The sequence below is a fragment of the Bos indicus genome, chromosome 21 (assembly GCF_029378745.1).
Source record: "Bos indicus isolate NIAB-ARS_2022 breed Sahiwal x Tharparkar chromosome 21, NIAB-ARS_B.indTharparkar_mat_pri_1.0, whole genome shotgun sequence".
NCBI lineage: Eukaryota > Metazoa > Chordata > Mammalia > Artiodactyla > Bovidae > Bos > Bos indicus.
In genome coordinates, this window is record NC_091780.1 from 16,498,730 (window position 1) to 16,512,909 (window position 14,180).

The 14,180-nt window shown below is 44.8% G+C and overlaps 1 pseudogene; it reads right to left on the reverse strand.

Annotated features, from left to right (window-relative positions):
• Positions 1-1,236: 1,236 nt before the first annotated feature.
• LOC139178534 (U6 spliceosomal RNA) lies at positions 1,237-1,337 on the reverse strand (annotated as a pseudogene).
• Between the last annotated feature and the right edge of the window lie 12,843 nt (positions 1,338-14,180).

The following is a 14,180-nucleotide window of genomic DNA, read 5'->3' on the forward strand; positions in this document are numbered from 1 at the left end:
GACTCCGAGGGAGAATGATAATGGCCTCCTGATAAAAGGGAGTAGGGAAGACGAAAAAGTTTTTCTGAGACTCCACTGTGTGCCAGGCCATATGCTAGCTGCTTCTTTTTCTTCTTTGATAATCTTGTTGTTCAGTTGCTCAGTTGTGTCCAACTCTTTGCGACACCATGGACTGTAGGCTACCAGGCTCCTCTGTCTATGAAATTTTCCAAACAAGAAAACTGGAGTGGATTGCCATTTCCTACTCGAGGGGATCTTCCTGAGCCAGAGATCGAACCTGCATCTCCTGCATTGGCAGATGGATTCTTTATCGCTGAGCCACCAGGGAAGCCTCTTTGGTGTCTTAGCTGTTCATTTTTTCAAAATGCTATTTGATGAAGTTTTTTAGTTTAATATCGTTGAATCCATCAGTCTTTTCCATTATGATTTAAACTTTTTGTATCTTGTTTGAGAATTCCTTCTTTACTTTCATGATCATAAGATATTCCTACAATTTCAAGTTTGTTTTTTTTTAACAGAGAAGATTCAACTTTGACTCTTTCATGCTAGATCTGTTTCTTTGGCCGCTTTTGTTGTTATATTCACACAAAACGGCCTGCTGCAGAGAATCCTGCCCCTTTGCCTGACTGTTAAGCTAACATGCTTTCATTCAGAACCCTGGCCACCTATAGATGGCAGGAAGGAAGGAATGAACATATTTCCCCTGCCTGAGGCTTGCCATTCTAGAAGTACTTGCTAGAGTAAATGGATTTTTTACTTTGTTTTCTTACCTCCCCCCATCTCTGATACATGAAAGAACCTGGCATCTGGACCCTGAAGTGAAGTGAAGTGAAGTCAGTCGTATCCGACTCTCTGCAACCCCATGGACTGTAGCCTACCAGGCTCCTTGGTCCATAGCATTTTCCAGGCAAGAGTACTGGAGTGGCTTGCCATTTCCTTCTCCAGAGGATCTTCCCCACCCAGGGATCGAACCCGGATCTTCCGCATTGTAGGCAGACACTTTACTGTCTGAGCTGATTATTTTGAGACATTACTCTGCCATCTTCTCAGTCAGTTGGCTTTCCAAATAAAGTCGTATTCCTTGCCTCAACACCTCATCCTTGGATTTACTGGCCTCTCTGGGGCAAGCGCTGCCAGCTTAGACTCGGTAATACGTTTCCATGTATCCCCTCCCCTTTGCACTGCCTTCCCATTCAGATCACCACAAAGCGAAAACATGGAATGCTTCACATGTTCAAAGTTCAAGGTTGAAATTTGCATGTCATCCTTGTGCAGAGGCCACGCTAATCTTCTCTGTATCATTCCAGTCTTAGTATATGTGCTGCCAAAATGAGCACTATGCCAGCCCCAGCTTCTTTATACACATTTACCCTTCCTAGTCACCTCATTGTGCAAATAAGAAAACCCAAGCTCAGGAAGTCACATGACTTGCCTTGATTACCCCCACAAGTGTGTGTTAAGGTCCAGGGGGTTAGGACCATCTAACCCAAAGCACAGACATGGAACTTCCAGGAAAACAGTGATGCTCTACTAAAGTAATGGGCTCTGGGACTTCGCTAGGGGTCTGGTGGTTAAGAATCCACTTGCCAATGCAGGCAATATAGGTTCAATCCCTGGTCTGGGAGGGCACATCCCACATGCCTCGAGGCAACTAAGCCCATGCATCACAATTGCTGAGACCGCGCCCTAGAGCCCGTGGTCCACAATGAGAGACACCATTGCAACGAGAAGCCTGCACACCGCAGTGAGGAGTAACCCCTACTTGCCGCAACTCCAGAAAGTCCACGCAAAGCAACGAAGACCCATCACAGCCAAAAACAAATAAATACATTTTAAAAATAATAATTATAAGAAAAAATAAAGTAGTAGGCTCTGTTTTCAGAATTTAGGACTGAGATTTTGGCAGGTTGTCAGGCCCAATCAGTAACGTGGTATTCCATGTAAGTGGAATAAAACTCTGAAAGCCACAGACTGGTGACATTGATGATGTCAGGCACTTATTATGATAATGTGGCTCTCTGAAGACCACAAGAGGAAATGCATGCGGTCCCAAGCCAAAACCACACAGCCAGCCATCTTCCAGGGGCTGACTGCCCATGAGTGTGCTGCCCATACATCTGTATGGTGGCAAGAGACCCCAGAAACCACCAGTCCCACTGGATAAGTTTAAACAGCTATCCACAGGCCATCTCTTGGGGAGAAATCTCTTCCGAACCATCCTTTGGACATGGAGTTCACTGGATCAACATTGCACACAATGGAATAACACAAATCATTTTAAAATCAGAGATATAGCGAATACTTATTGCATTCTCTGCTTAGCAGTCATTCATTTCCTTCCTGAAACACCCCAGGTTTCCTCTGAGCCCCGCCCTTCCCTGCTGTCAGTAAGCTGACTCTCCCAAGGACGCCAGGGGCAGGCAGGTGACCAGGCCCGGCGAATCAGAGCGTTGTGTTCTCTTCTGGATCACAGTTATATGTCCAGATGAGCCTGCAACCTATGATATCCAATGAGACTTTTGCTTGTGCTGTAGGTAGGAGACCCTCTCTTTCCTTCTGGGTTTTCACCTGGCAGGATGTTGACTTAGAATTGAGAGCAGCCAGTTTTCCTCTGTGCAGAGCTAGAGAATGAAGTCACCACAGAGGAGGGGCTTCCCTGGTGGTCCATTAGTTAAGACTCCATGATCCCAATGCAGGGGACTCGATCCCTGGTCTGGGAACTAGGATCACACATGCCTCAAGGCAACTATATATATATAGTAGAGCTAAACCATATATGTACATATTCATATATATATAGCTCTACTATTAAAAAAAAAAATCACCACAGAGGAAAGCAGAGATACTGCTGTGGACTGAATGGTTGCACTCCTGTGCCAAACTCGTATATTGAAATCCTAACCCCAGTGTGACGGTATCAGTTAATGGGGCCTTTGGGAGACGTTTAGGAGCCCTCATCAATGGGTAAGGCTCAATGCCTTTATGAAAGAGACTCCAGAGAGCTCTTTTGCTCCTTTTGCCGTGTGAGGACACGGTGAGAAGACAACCATCTATGAAGCAGGAAGCCAGCTCGCATCAGACACTGACCTGCCAGCACCTTGATCTCAGACTTCTAAGCCTCCAGAACTGAGAGAACTGAATGTCTGCTGTTTAAGCCACCCAGGTGGACTTCCCTGGTAGTGCAGATAAGAATCCACCTGCCAATACCGGGGACATTGGTTCGATCCCCGGTCCAGGAAGATTCCACGTGCCGTGGAGCAACTAAGCCCGTGTGCCACAACCTCTGAGCCTGTGTGCTCCAGCTAACTGAAGCCTGAGTGCCTAGAGGAGCCTGCACTCCACAGCAAGAGGAGCCACCAAGATGAGAAGCCTGAGCACCGAAACAAGCTTACCACAACTAGAGAAAAGCCCATGAGCAACAGTGAATACCCACCACAACCAAAAATAAACTAAACAAAATAAGCCACCCAGTCTATGGCATCAATATTTCTGTTATAGCAGCTCGAACAGAGTAAGACAGATACAAATGAAGAAGGTCCTAATGACCTTGCTTTGCGGTTGCACCCTACGGGTTGCGTCCTAACGACATTGTTTGACCCTTAAAGCTGACCTTGACTTTTCAATTTCCTGAGCTAATAAATTCCCACTTTTTTGCTTAAGTCAGTTTGAATATATTTTTGTATTACTCGCAAGAGAAAAAGTCCTGACACAATGTCTTTTAAAAACAGAAGTCCCTCTCAGGGGAAAAAAAGTCCCTCTCCCTTGAGTTTTGGGGGCCTCAGAGTTAATGACAGTGTGATAGAACTGAATCTTTTTCATATCTTTGCTTAACTGTCTCCTCAGTAAGGCCTTTCCTGACTAGTCATTTCGATTATGACTTCATCCAACCCAGTAACCTTGTCCCCCTCCCTGTTCTGTTTTTAAGTTTTCACCATGCAATACACTACTTATTTTACTTGTTTTCTTTGTTGTCTGTCTTCCATAACTAGAATGTAAGTCATAAAAGTGGATTCTTTTTAGTCTATTTTATTCATTAAAGTCTCCCTTGGGCTTCCCTGGTGGCTCAGATGGTAAAGAATTCTCCTGCAGTACAAGAGACCTGCATTCCATCCCTGGGTCGGGAAGATCCCCTGGAGAAGGGCATGGCAACCCACTCCACTGGAGAATCCTATGGAGAGAGGAGCCTGGGGGCTACAGTCCATGGGGTTGCAAAGAGTCGGACACAGTTGAGCAACTAACACACTAGACTCAGACAGACCTGGGTTCAAATCTGGACTCCCCAGTGAATGGTTCCTTGCTCTACATAAGTTTTGATGAGATTCAGTTTCTCACATATAAAGTAGGGTGGGGGTAATAATCGATACTCTGAGGATTATTGTGAGATCAGATGAGATGATAAAATCCTTGCTGACATACTGTAGGCTCCCATTATAGGTTACCTACACATAGGGCAACCGACCAGAATGAGAAAGAGAAATCACTAAAATGATACATCAAAAGATCCTGCTCATCCTTTGTGAATCCATGATGACTGAGGAACAACCAAGGGTATGTATTTGACTTAGTATCACAACCAAGAGCTTTGTCCACTGTTAGCATGTCTACCTGGTTTTAGAGCGACTGATCCAAGAAAGAAGGCTTTGGATGGTGTGGGAATTCCTATGGGTCACAAATGATAAATTGCTGTCTCCTGGCAAAAGATGATGTGACTTGTATTATCTGCTTATGTATTTAATGCTGTGGATTGAATGTTTGTGTCCACCCTGAAATTCCTGTATTGAAGCCCTCTCCCCACAATGTGACGGTGTTTGGAGATGGAGCCTTTGGGAGGTGATTAGGGTTAGATGAGGTAATAAAGGTGGTGTCCAGGCTTCTCTAGTGACCCATTGGTAAAGAATCCACCTGCCAGTGCAGAAGACACCGGTTCAATTCCTGGTCTGGAAAGATCCCACATGCTGTGGGGCAACGAAGCCCGCGAGCTACAACTGCTGAGCCTGCACGCTTGAGCCCACACTCAGCGACAAGAGAAGCCACCGCAGTGAGAAGCCTGGGCAGCACGACTACAAGTAGGCCCTGCACACGTAACTGGAGGAAGCCGGAGCACAGCAAGGAAGACCCAATGCCATCAAAAATAACAAATAAAGTACATTTTATAAAAAAATAATAAATGGCTTCAGTCTTAATAAAAGGCTGAAGCAGACGCTCCAATACTTTGGCCACTTGATGCGAAGAGCCAACTCATTGGAAAAGACCTTGATGCTGGGAAAGATTGAGGGCTGGAGGAGGAAGGGATGACAGAGGATGAGATGGTTGGACAGCATCACCAACTCAATGGACATGAGTTTGAGCAAACTCCAAGAGATGGTGAAGGACAGGGAAGCCAGGTGAGCTGCAGTCCACGGGGTCACAAAGAGTCAGACACAACTTAATAACTGAACAACAACAAAGGAGGGCTTGCCCTTTATCTCTCTCTCCCCCACTTCCCCATCAAATGAGGACGCAGAATGAGGTGACCATCTGCAGGTCAGGAAGAAAGACCTCCCAAACACCTGACTGTGCTGATACCCTGATCTCAAGCTTCTAGCTGGCAGAACTGTGAGAAAATAGATATCTGTTGCTTAAGCCACCCAGTCTATGACATTTGTTATGGCAGCCCGAGCGGACAAAGACACTTGGGTACTCTTCCTTTCTTGTTGCATACACAAAAAAATGAGAACCTGTGTAATTAAAAGTAAAGTGAGAATAAAAAATGCCAGGGGCAAGGAAAGTGCACATTAGCAAAGAAAGTGTAGAGAAAGGGGAGGAGCATGTAGTTCATTGGGTAATAGAGAGTTCTAGCACTGAGATTTACATTTCTATGAGCTTCCAGTTGGCCAAAGAAAAGACATAGAGGGAGACATTGTAAGGGTCAGCAAAGGGCAGTTTCCCATTGGCTTAATCTCTAGGGGGTTAGAAACTTCTAGAGTTCAAGAGCAGCATCAATTATTTAGCAGTATATAAGGTTTGGCTACTTGACTCCATCATTATATGATTGGGGCCTTAACAAGCTCAGGTGAGTAGATTCAAATGAACATGTTGAACTTTAAGCATTGCCAAGGGAGCTCCCTGGCAGTCCGGTGGTTAAGACTCAGTGCTTTCACTTCCGAGGCCCAGGTTTGATTCCTGGTCAGGGAACTAAGATCCTGACCAGAATGTGATGTGGCATAACCAGAAAAAAAATGAAGAAAAACAATTGTTGAGAAGTTATCCAGTAGGCTGAGGCTTCCCTGGTGGCTCAGATGATAAAGAATCCACCTGCAATGCAGGAGACCCAGGTTTAATTCCTGGGTCTGAAAGATCCCCTGTAGAAGGGAATGGCTACCCACTCCAGTATTCTTGTCTGGAGAACCCCACGGACAGAGGAGCCTGGGGTTGGGGGTGGGGGGGTGGGGTGGGGAGGGGGCTACGGTCCATGGGGTGGCAAAGAGTTGGACACAACTGAGTGACTATTACTTTCACTTTTTCTATCCAATAGGCTGCCTGCTTTGGCTTATCACATTTAATGAAGTTTCTCTTTTGGTAGCAACTTCTTTATTATTTTTTATAAGTTCAAAAAAAATTTATTTGGCTGCACCAGATCTAAGTTGTAGCACGTGGCATCCTCAATCTTGTGGGATCTAGTTCCCCAACCCCCTGGAACCCAAACCCCCTACATTGAGATCGTGGCGTCCTAGCCACTGGACCGTCAAGGAAGCCCAGGAAACTTTTTAAAAATAGACTCCTCTTTGTCCTATGATAATGAATGTGAGTTTTTTAAAGAACAGTTCTCACCATGGAGCCCTTTAGATCCTATCCTAGTTACTCCATGAACCTTTCTGCAACTCACTCTCCTCGTAGGAATAAGCAATCCCAGCTCAGGAAGGTTAAGTAATTTGCCTGCAGGCTTCCAGCTAATACGTAAAATAATGGGAACCCAACAGCTTCTGCTCTTTTCATTCCATCAATGTTCCTCACGCTTTATTCCTGTATGTGTCTTCTTCACTATCTTTGTCTTACCCTCTAACATGCATGATTGTTTAACATTTTTCAGCAAATTAACTCTCTGTATTATAAGTTTAATTTTTCTTTAAGCAGTATTCATGAAATTATGAATTTGATGTGCTTGTTATGTGTATGTTATATTAACAATGTTATTGTGTGTGTGTATGCTCAGTCGCTTAGTTATGTCTGACTCTTTTCGACTCATGGACTGTAGCCCGCCAGGCTCCTCTGTCCATGGGATTCTCCACGCAAGAATACTGGAGTGGGTTGCCATTTCCTCCTCCAGGGGTCTTCGGATCCAGGGATTGAACCCATGTCTCTTTTGCAGATTTTTCATCACTGTTCCATCTGAGAAGCCCTATATTGACAATATTATTAATACACATTAATTATATAACCTATTAATTTTTAAATTTAAAGTCATGTGCATATGACCTAACATATTCCTCTAATGGTGTGCATATTCAACCTTTGGAAAACCTTACACAGTGTCCAGAAGTGGAAAAATGTGAACATTTCAATGAACAATACTGTGTGTTGTTGCTGTTCTGGGTTCTAGAGTAACAAGACCAATCTTTAAGCAAGGCTCATCCACTGTCTCTGAAAGCAAAAAAAGGCTGAGACCCCAGAATGTTTTGAATAGCTACAATGTTATCACAAGAGACGTGGTTAGACAAAGACTGCAGTGAGGGGATACAATCACTTAAATAGCTAGGTTTTTGCTCTTCTGTTCAAAATAAACATTTCTTAATAGTTACACTTCAAGCAATGCCATGAATAAAAATCAAACAAAAACCTTTGGACTTTGATAACTACAAGCAGACTAATAGCAAATCATATTTAAATAAGGCCTTCATAAGTGCATCATGATGAAACAGAAGCAATAAGGTTAATTAAGTCTTTATGTTCTATTATATACCTAGGGAACCCAGCCTCTTTAGATTAAACAATATTAAAGATAGAAGGGCATGTGGTAAGTTGCATTTATCCTCAGTGTATCAACGAAATACTCTTCTTGGATTTTCACTGGTTGCTTTTAAAGTTGGTTTGAGCAGTAATCCCAAGAAAGGAATCTTTTGATCTAACCAAATGAAGGAGTAACCCGTTAGCGCTCAAGCAAGAAAGACATAGGACTTCCCAGGTGGCACAGTGATAAAGAATCCACCTGCCAATGCAGGAGATACTAGAGACTTGGGTTCGATTCCTGGGTCAGGAAGATCCCCTGCAGGAGGGCATGGCAACCCACTCCAGTATTCTTGCTTGGGAAATCCCATGGACAGAGGAGCCTGGCAGGCTACAGTCCATGGGGTCACAAGGAGCTGGACATGACTGAGTGCACTCACACACAGAGGAAGGCATCATCTGTTCGTGCAGTCAACAGCTACTGCATGGTTGCCTAGTGAAGCTAGGTATTGCACTAGGCTCTAAGATACCCTAATAAGATATGGTCCCTGACCTTGGGGAGCGCATAGCCTAGTTGGAGAGACAAACAAATCAAACAGAATGATCATGCTGTGTTGTGTGGCTACAGGTATTGGGTTGGGCAAAAAGTTTGTTCGGGTCTTTACATAAGATGGTACGGAAAAACCTGAACAAACTTTTTGACCAACCCAATACTAGGGGGTCCCAGCAAAAAGGAATTATATACAGCCTGAAGGAGTCAAGACAGGCTTCACAGAGAAGAGAAAGGGGCAGAGCTAATTGCTTATGGATGAACTGGAATTAGCGATGAGGCAACTCCAGGGAGAAGGACTAAATCACATTTGGGAAAGCACCTTAGTGAAGGACTACAGGATGGAGTTGAGGACGTGTATGGTGAACAAGTCATTCAATACGGCTTGAATGAAGAAGGGGAGAAAAAGTTCAAGCTGGAGATGGACCAGGTGATGACAAGCCTAACTGACTAGTTTATCCCGAGAGCTATAGAGCCATTCGAATGGGGTAAGCAGAGGAGACTTGGGTTGCCTGATGGCGGCTGCCAAGACTCCTCTGTGAGGGCTGCTCATCTCCATTCTTGGGACTTTCCCTGGACGCATTTGGCAACAGGGCAGCAGCTGCAATTCCTGACGGCTGGAAAACAGGGTCTCTCTGGCATGTTATTCGGGCAAGTGTAATTACGGATAATGGGCCTCAATTTGCCATCAGGAATTTGCACAGTTGGCTCTGTCACTGGAATTTCAGTATTTCACGTTGTGCTTGTGTACCAGAGTTAGACAGCAGGAGAAGCAGAAGCGGCCGTGGTTTCTCAGCAGTTCCGTGCGTTGACTTTGGAAATGGTCCCGGGCCTTTGTGAAGCAGTGGTCCTTCCTTGAAGAGCAAGCCTTGCCCTGAGCAAACCCATCCCCCCAGAAAAGGTTTCCAGCCATGCTCCTCAAGCACCGGGTCTGGAAGCTGAGCAGACAGGACCTGCTGGTCCAGCGAGGCCGAGGTCCTCTCCTGGAGTCCGCAGCTGGTAAGGAGGACTACGTCCGCTAAGATCCTGGTCTGTAACCAGGCTGACACACAATTTAAAAAAACAAAAAAGATGCTTTGAATGTGAATATTTCAGCTCCACTTAGGGCAATTGCCTTGGAAACTCTTGCTTCATTACTGTTTTTCTTCTTTAGGCTGCCTTCTGGGGCAGGGTCAACCAATTTTGTTTTCTACTATTCCAATTTTGTGTTCTGTTCTTGTCCCAGAACTGGCCTTACTATCCATTCTACACATATTAATATAGTATTTGGCCATATATCAAGTCATGGTCTAAAGGCTTCATGTGTATTAAGTCATTTATTTCTCGTAACAAAAGTATGTGATAAATACAGATAAGGAAGTTATTATACCCATTTTACAGATGAGAAAATGAAGCCCATAGTAGGGGAAATCAGATTTGAACCAGGCAGTATTGTTCCAAAGTCTTACACCAAACTTCACTTGAATTTCATACATTCCAACCTGTGTTTTCTTAATATCTGAGATATTTTTTTAGTGAGCAACTTTTTTTTGGTGCTAGGTATTTTACATGTGTGACTTCCTCCAGACAACTGAAAAGGACAGATACAGCTAACTGAACTAAGCCATAGTGATTTAAGCAACTTGCTCGTGATTATGCTGACAGTAAGTGGGAAAGCCGCTGGCCTCTGAGCCAGACAGAGCTCCTTATCCCCCCATCTATTGCTTCATTCTCTCTTGTACTGATTGTTTGGGGTATTTTGACAACTTGAGTCTGCCCTAGGACCGAACCACCATGATGACCCTAGACACAGCCCAGGCCCCACTCAAGGGGAGGCTATGACAATCCACCACAATCTCAGAGAAAGGAAATAGAAACCTGCAGTTACTCTGTGAGGCCTCATTCTCACTGCTTTAAAGGGCCTTTTAATAAACACAGCTCTAACAATTATAGTCTCCATTTATGAAATGCTTTCTAATGTGCCAGGAGCGTTATATATGATACTCCTAAGCAGCATGACAATCCTACAAGGTCAATATTATTACTGCTATTTTACTGATGAGGAAACAGAGGCTTAAGGAAGTTAAATAATTTACCCACCATCACCCAATTATTCAGATATGCTGACTCCAATATCCAGACGTTTTCTCCTGTACTGGCTTCTTGCGAGCTAGATTCAGAATAAACCTTTCCAAGGGCTTACAGAAAATACAGAGGGTGAAAGAAAATAGATTTAGCACGGATTGGGGACATTTCTTCGTTTATTTGGCTTTGCCAGGTCTTAGTTGTGGCACGCGGGATCTCTGGTCGTGGCATGTGAACTCTTAGTTGCGGCGTATGGCATCTAGTTCCCTGGCCAGGGATTGAACCCGGGCCCCCTGCATAGAGAGCACGGAGTCTTAGTCACTGGACCACCAGGGAAAATCCTGGGGGATATTTCTTTTTTTCCTTCCTTCCTCTCTCCTATCCTCCCTTCTTGCTTTCCTTCCTCTTTTCAATTAAAAATGACACAGTGGTTAACAAAGCTAACAGAAGCCCTGGACTTGGCCTCCTGTCATCTTTAAAATCCAAGTTCCACCCATGCACAATTATGACCGCTGACAATAAAATCCCAACCCAGTGTGAATCAGCACAAAGAAAAAGCAAAAGAGGGCAGGGCTGGGGCTTGGTGCTTAGAGTTAGCCCCAAAGTTATGAGTCAGAGAAGTCTTAGGATAACCTCCTGCCAAATTAATCCCAGGCCAGGGCTTGCCAAGGTGCAGCTGCTCTCACAAACTCCAGAGGACCAAAGTGGACTGCCCTGGGGAGAAAGAGCAGTTCTACTGGGCTGGAGAGAGACCACTGGACAAGTCATAGAAATTGTTGTCATTGACTGAATCCCATTGGTGCTACTGTGGCAGAAGACGGTCCTACAGTCACATAGGTGGCGGTGTATCTGTTTAATTCTCCTCTGCACTGTACCCAGATACTCGGTAAAGGTGTGTATAATGCATTCAAAATGGAGGCACAGATTTGTTTGTATTACTAATAGTGTTTGCAATGTGGACGAACCAAAAATAAAATGTCAACACAATGCTTGCGTGCTATCCTAAAAACAATGGCATGGATTTGTGAAAGCAAAAGTCGCTCAGTCCTGTCCAACTCTTTGCGACCCCATGGACTATAGCCCTCCAGGCTCCTCTGTCCTTGGGGATTCTCCAGGCAAGAATACTGGAGTGGGTTGCCATGCCCTCCTCCAGGGGATCTTCCCAATGCAGGGATGGAATCCAGGTTTCCCACACTGTGGACAGATTCTTTACCAACTGAGCCACCAGGGAGGCCCAAGAATACTGGAGTGGGTAGCCTGTCCCTTCTTCAGGGGATCCTCCCAACCCAGGAATCAAACTGGGGTCTCCTGCATTGCAGGCTGATTATTTACCAATTGAGTTACCAGGGAAGCCCCCACTTGGGTTTATAGAGACCTAAACAAAATGAAAAAATGTTTGTCATAGTTTGTCCTTGGTCTGGGTTCTCCACATCACCTCCAGGTCCACCTCTCTCTCTGAATCTGAACTTTGTGAGTAAATTCTTGGGTCAGAAGGTGTCAGAATCACCTTGTGCTCCAACTTCAGACAGACCTAGGCTTTTATAGAGAGACTAATCTGCACTTCTTTCAAAACACAGAAACTAGGAAATTTTCTCATATCCTTCTAGAGAAAGAAGAGGGAATTATCCATCCATCCTTGTGGAAAGAGAAGAGGACTTTAGAATCATAAAGATCTGGAAGCAAACTCTGCTATTTACCATCTGCATAAGCATTGGGCAGTTTATTGATCTGTAACAATGAAGAAAATGAGACTTAACCTTGGAAAGTTGTTGAGAAGACTAAGTGAGAACGTACATGTTAAAATGCCCAGGATGATGGCTGGCTTGTAGTTAATTAGATCTTCATCACCCAGTCTCCTTGGCTGACCTGTGCTTCTTTCTGTATTCCCAAGTCCTTATGAGAGTCCTAGCACCATCTATTCTTTATGATACAGGAATCGTTGTTCAGAAATGCACCAAAGGCCACTCTAGGATTCTCTCTTGTATTCCAGAAACAAAAACGGGCAATTCAATTGTTCTTTTATTCCATAAAATGATGAAGCACATATTCTGGGTTAGGGACTGAACTAGGAGCTGGGGATGTATAAATGAGCTGTGGACCTTGGTTTAGAGGGGGAAAACAGACGAATCAGACTATACTTGGGATATCAATAAGGACAAAAGTAGAGTTTGTGCATATCCCAGAAAGAGTATTTAAATGGGATTCTCAGGAACTGCTTGAGGGTGTGTGTATGTGTGTGTGTCTGTTGAGAAGTTAGGCATGAAGGAGAGGGGGGCAGGTGGGAACCTAAAAGGGCAAGCAGGAGCAGACCAGGTGAGGTAGGCAGGTGGGATTGGCTCTGCAGGTAGAGAGAACAATGCCAAGGCAGAGTGTGAAACTACCTTGGATTCTGATGATCAAGGGGACCAGAGCATATTAGGGGGTGGGGCCCGGACAGGGGGCGGGGTCAGGGCAGTGCCTGGAGAGTTGGGCAGAGGTCAGATTGCAAAGGGCCTGGGGAGCTATGCTATGCAGTTTTTGGCTTTTAACAGGACATGTACAGTGAGTCCTTGAAGCATTCCAAGTAGAAGGGTAACATGATCACATTTGCTTTTCTAAATTGCCATAACAGGGACTTCCCTGATGGTTCAATGGTTAAGAATCTGTCTTCCATTGCAAGGGACCTGGACTCCATTTCTTCCAAAGTAGGAACTAAGATCCCACATGCCATGAGGCAGCTAAGCCCCTGCACAGCCACTAGGGAAGCCCATACACTGCAACTTCTGAGCCTGAGTGCTCTAGAGCCGCAGCTAGAAAGAAGCCTTGTGCCACAACAAACACCCAGCACAACCAGAAAAAGTTGCCATGACAACTTATGCCCACATATTTAACTTGTTTTTAGGAACTTATGACATTACCTACCCCACTACCCTTCCCAGGCTTCCCAGGTTGCTCAGTGAGTAATGAACCCACCAGCAATACAAGAGACACAGGAGATGCAGGCCAGATTCCTGGGTCGGGAAGATCCCCTAGAGAAGGGCACGGCAACTCACTCCAGTATTCTTGCCTGGAGAATCCTGTGGACAGTGGAGACTGGAGGGCTACAGTCCATAGGATCGCAAAGACTGAATCAACTGAGCAAAAAAAAAAAAAAATCCCACTACCCTTATCCCATGGAAAGAGAAAATTATATCTTCAAAAATTAAAATTTTCAAAGAACCACATGCTAGGTGGGATTTTGGTTTTGTGTTGAGGGTGCTGTTGGGGGTGGAAAAGACTGGGTTTGAATAGGAATATTGACTTTATGCAGCTTCCCAGGTGGTGTTAGTGGTAAAGAATCTACCTTCCAATGCAGGAAACACGGCTTGGATTTCTGGGTCAGGAAGATCCCCTGGAGGAGGAAATGGCAACCCACTCCTATATTCTTGCCTGGAGAACCCCATGGACAGAGGAGCCTAGCGGGCTACAGTCCATGTGGTCACAAAGAGTCAGACACAACTGAAGTGACTTAGCATGCACACATCACATCCCTTCCCGGACTAGTGATGAATCTGTGTCTCGGGTACAAGAGGCGGATTCTTCACCACTGAGCCACCAGGGAAGCCCCGAGTCCATGGTTCTTATAAAATGAACAGGAGTTTTGAGATTTTTACCAAATCTGGAG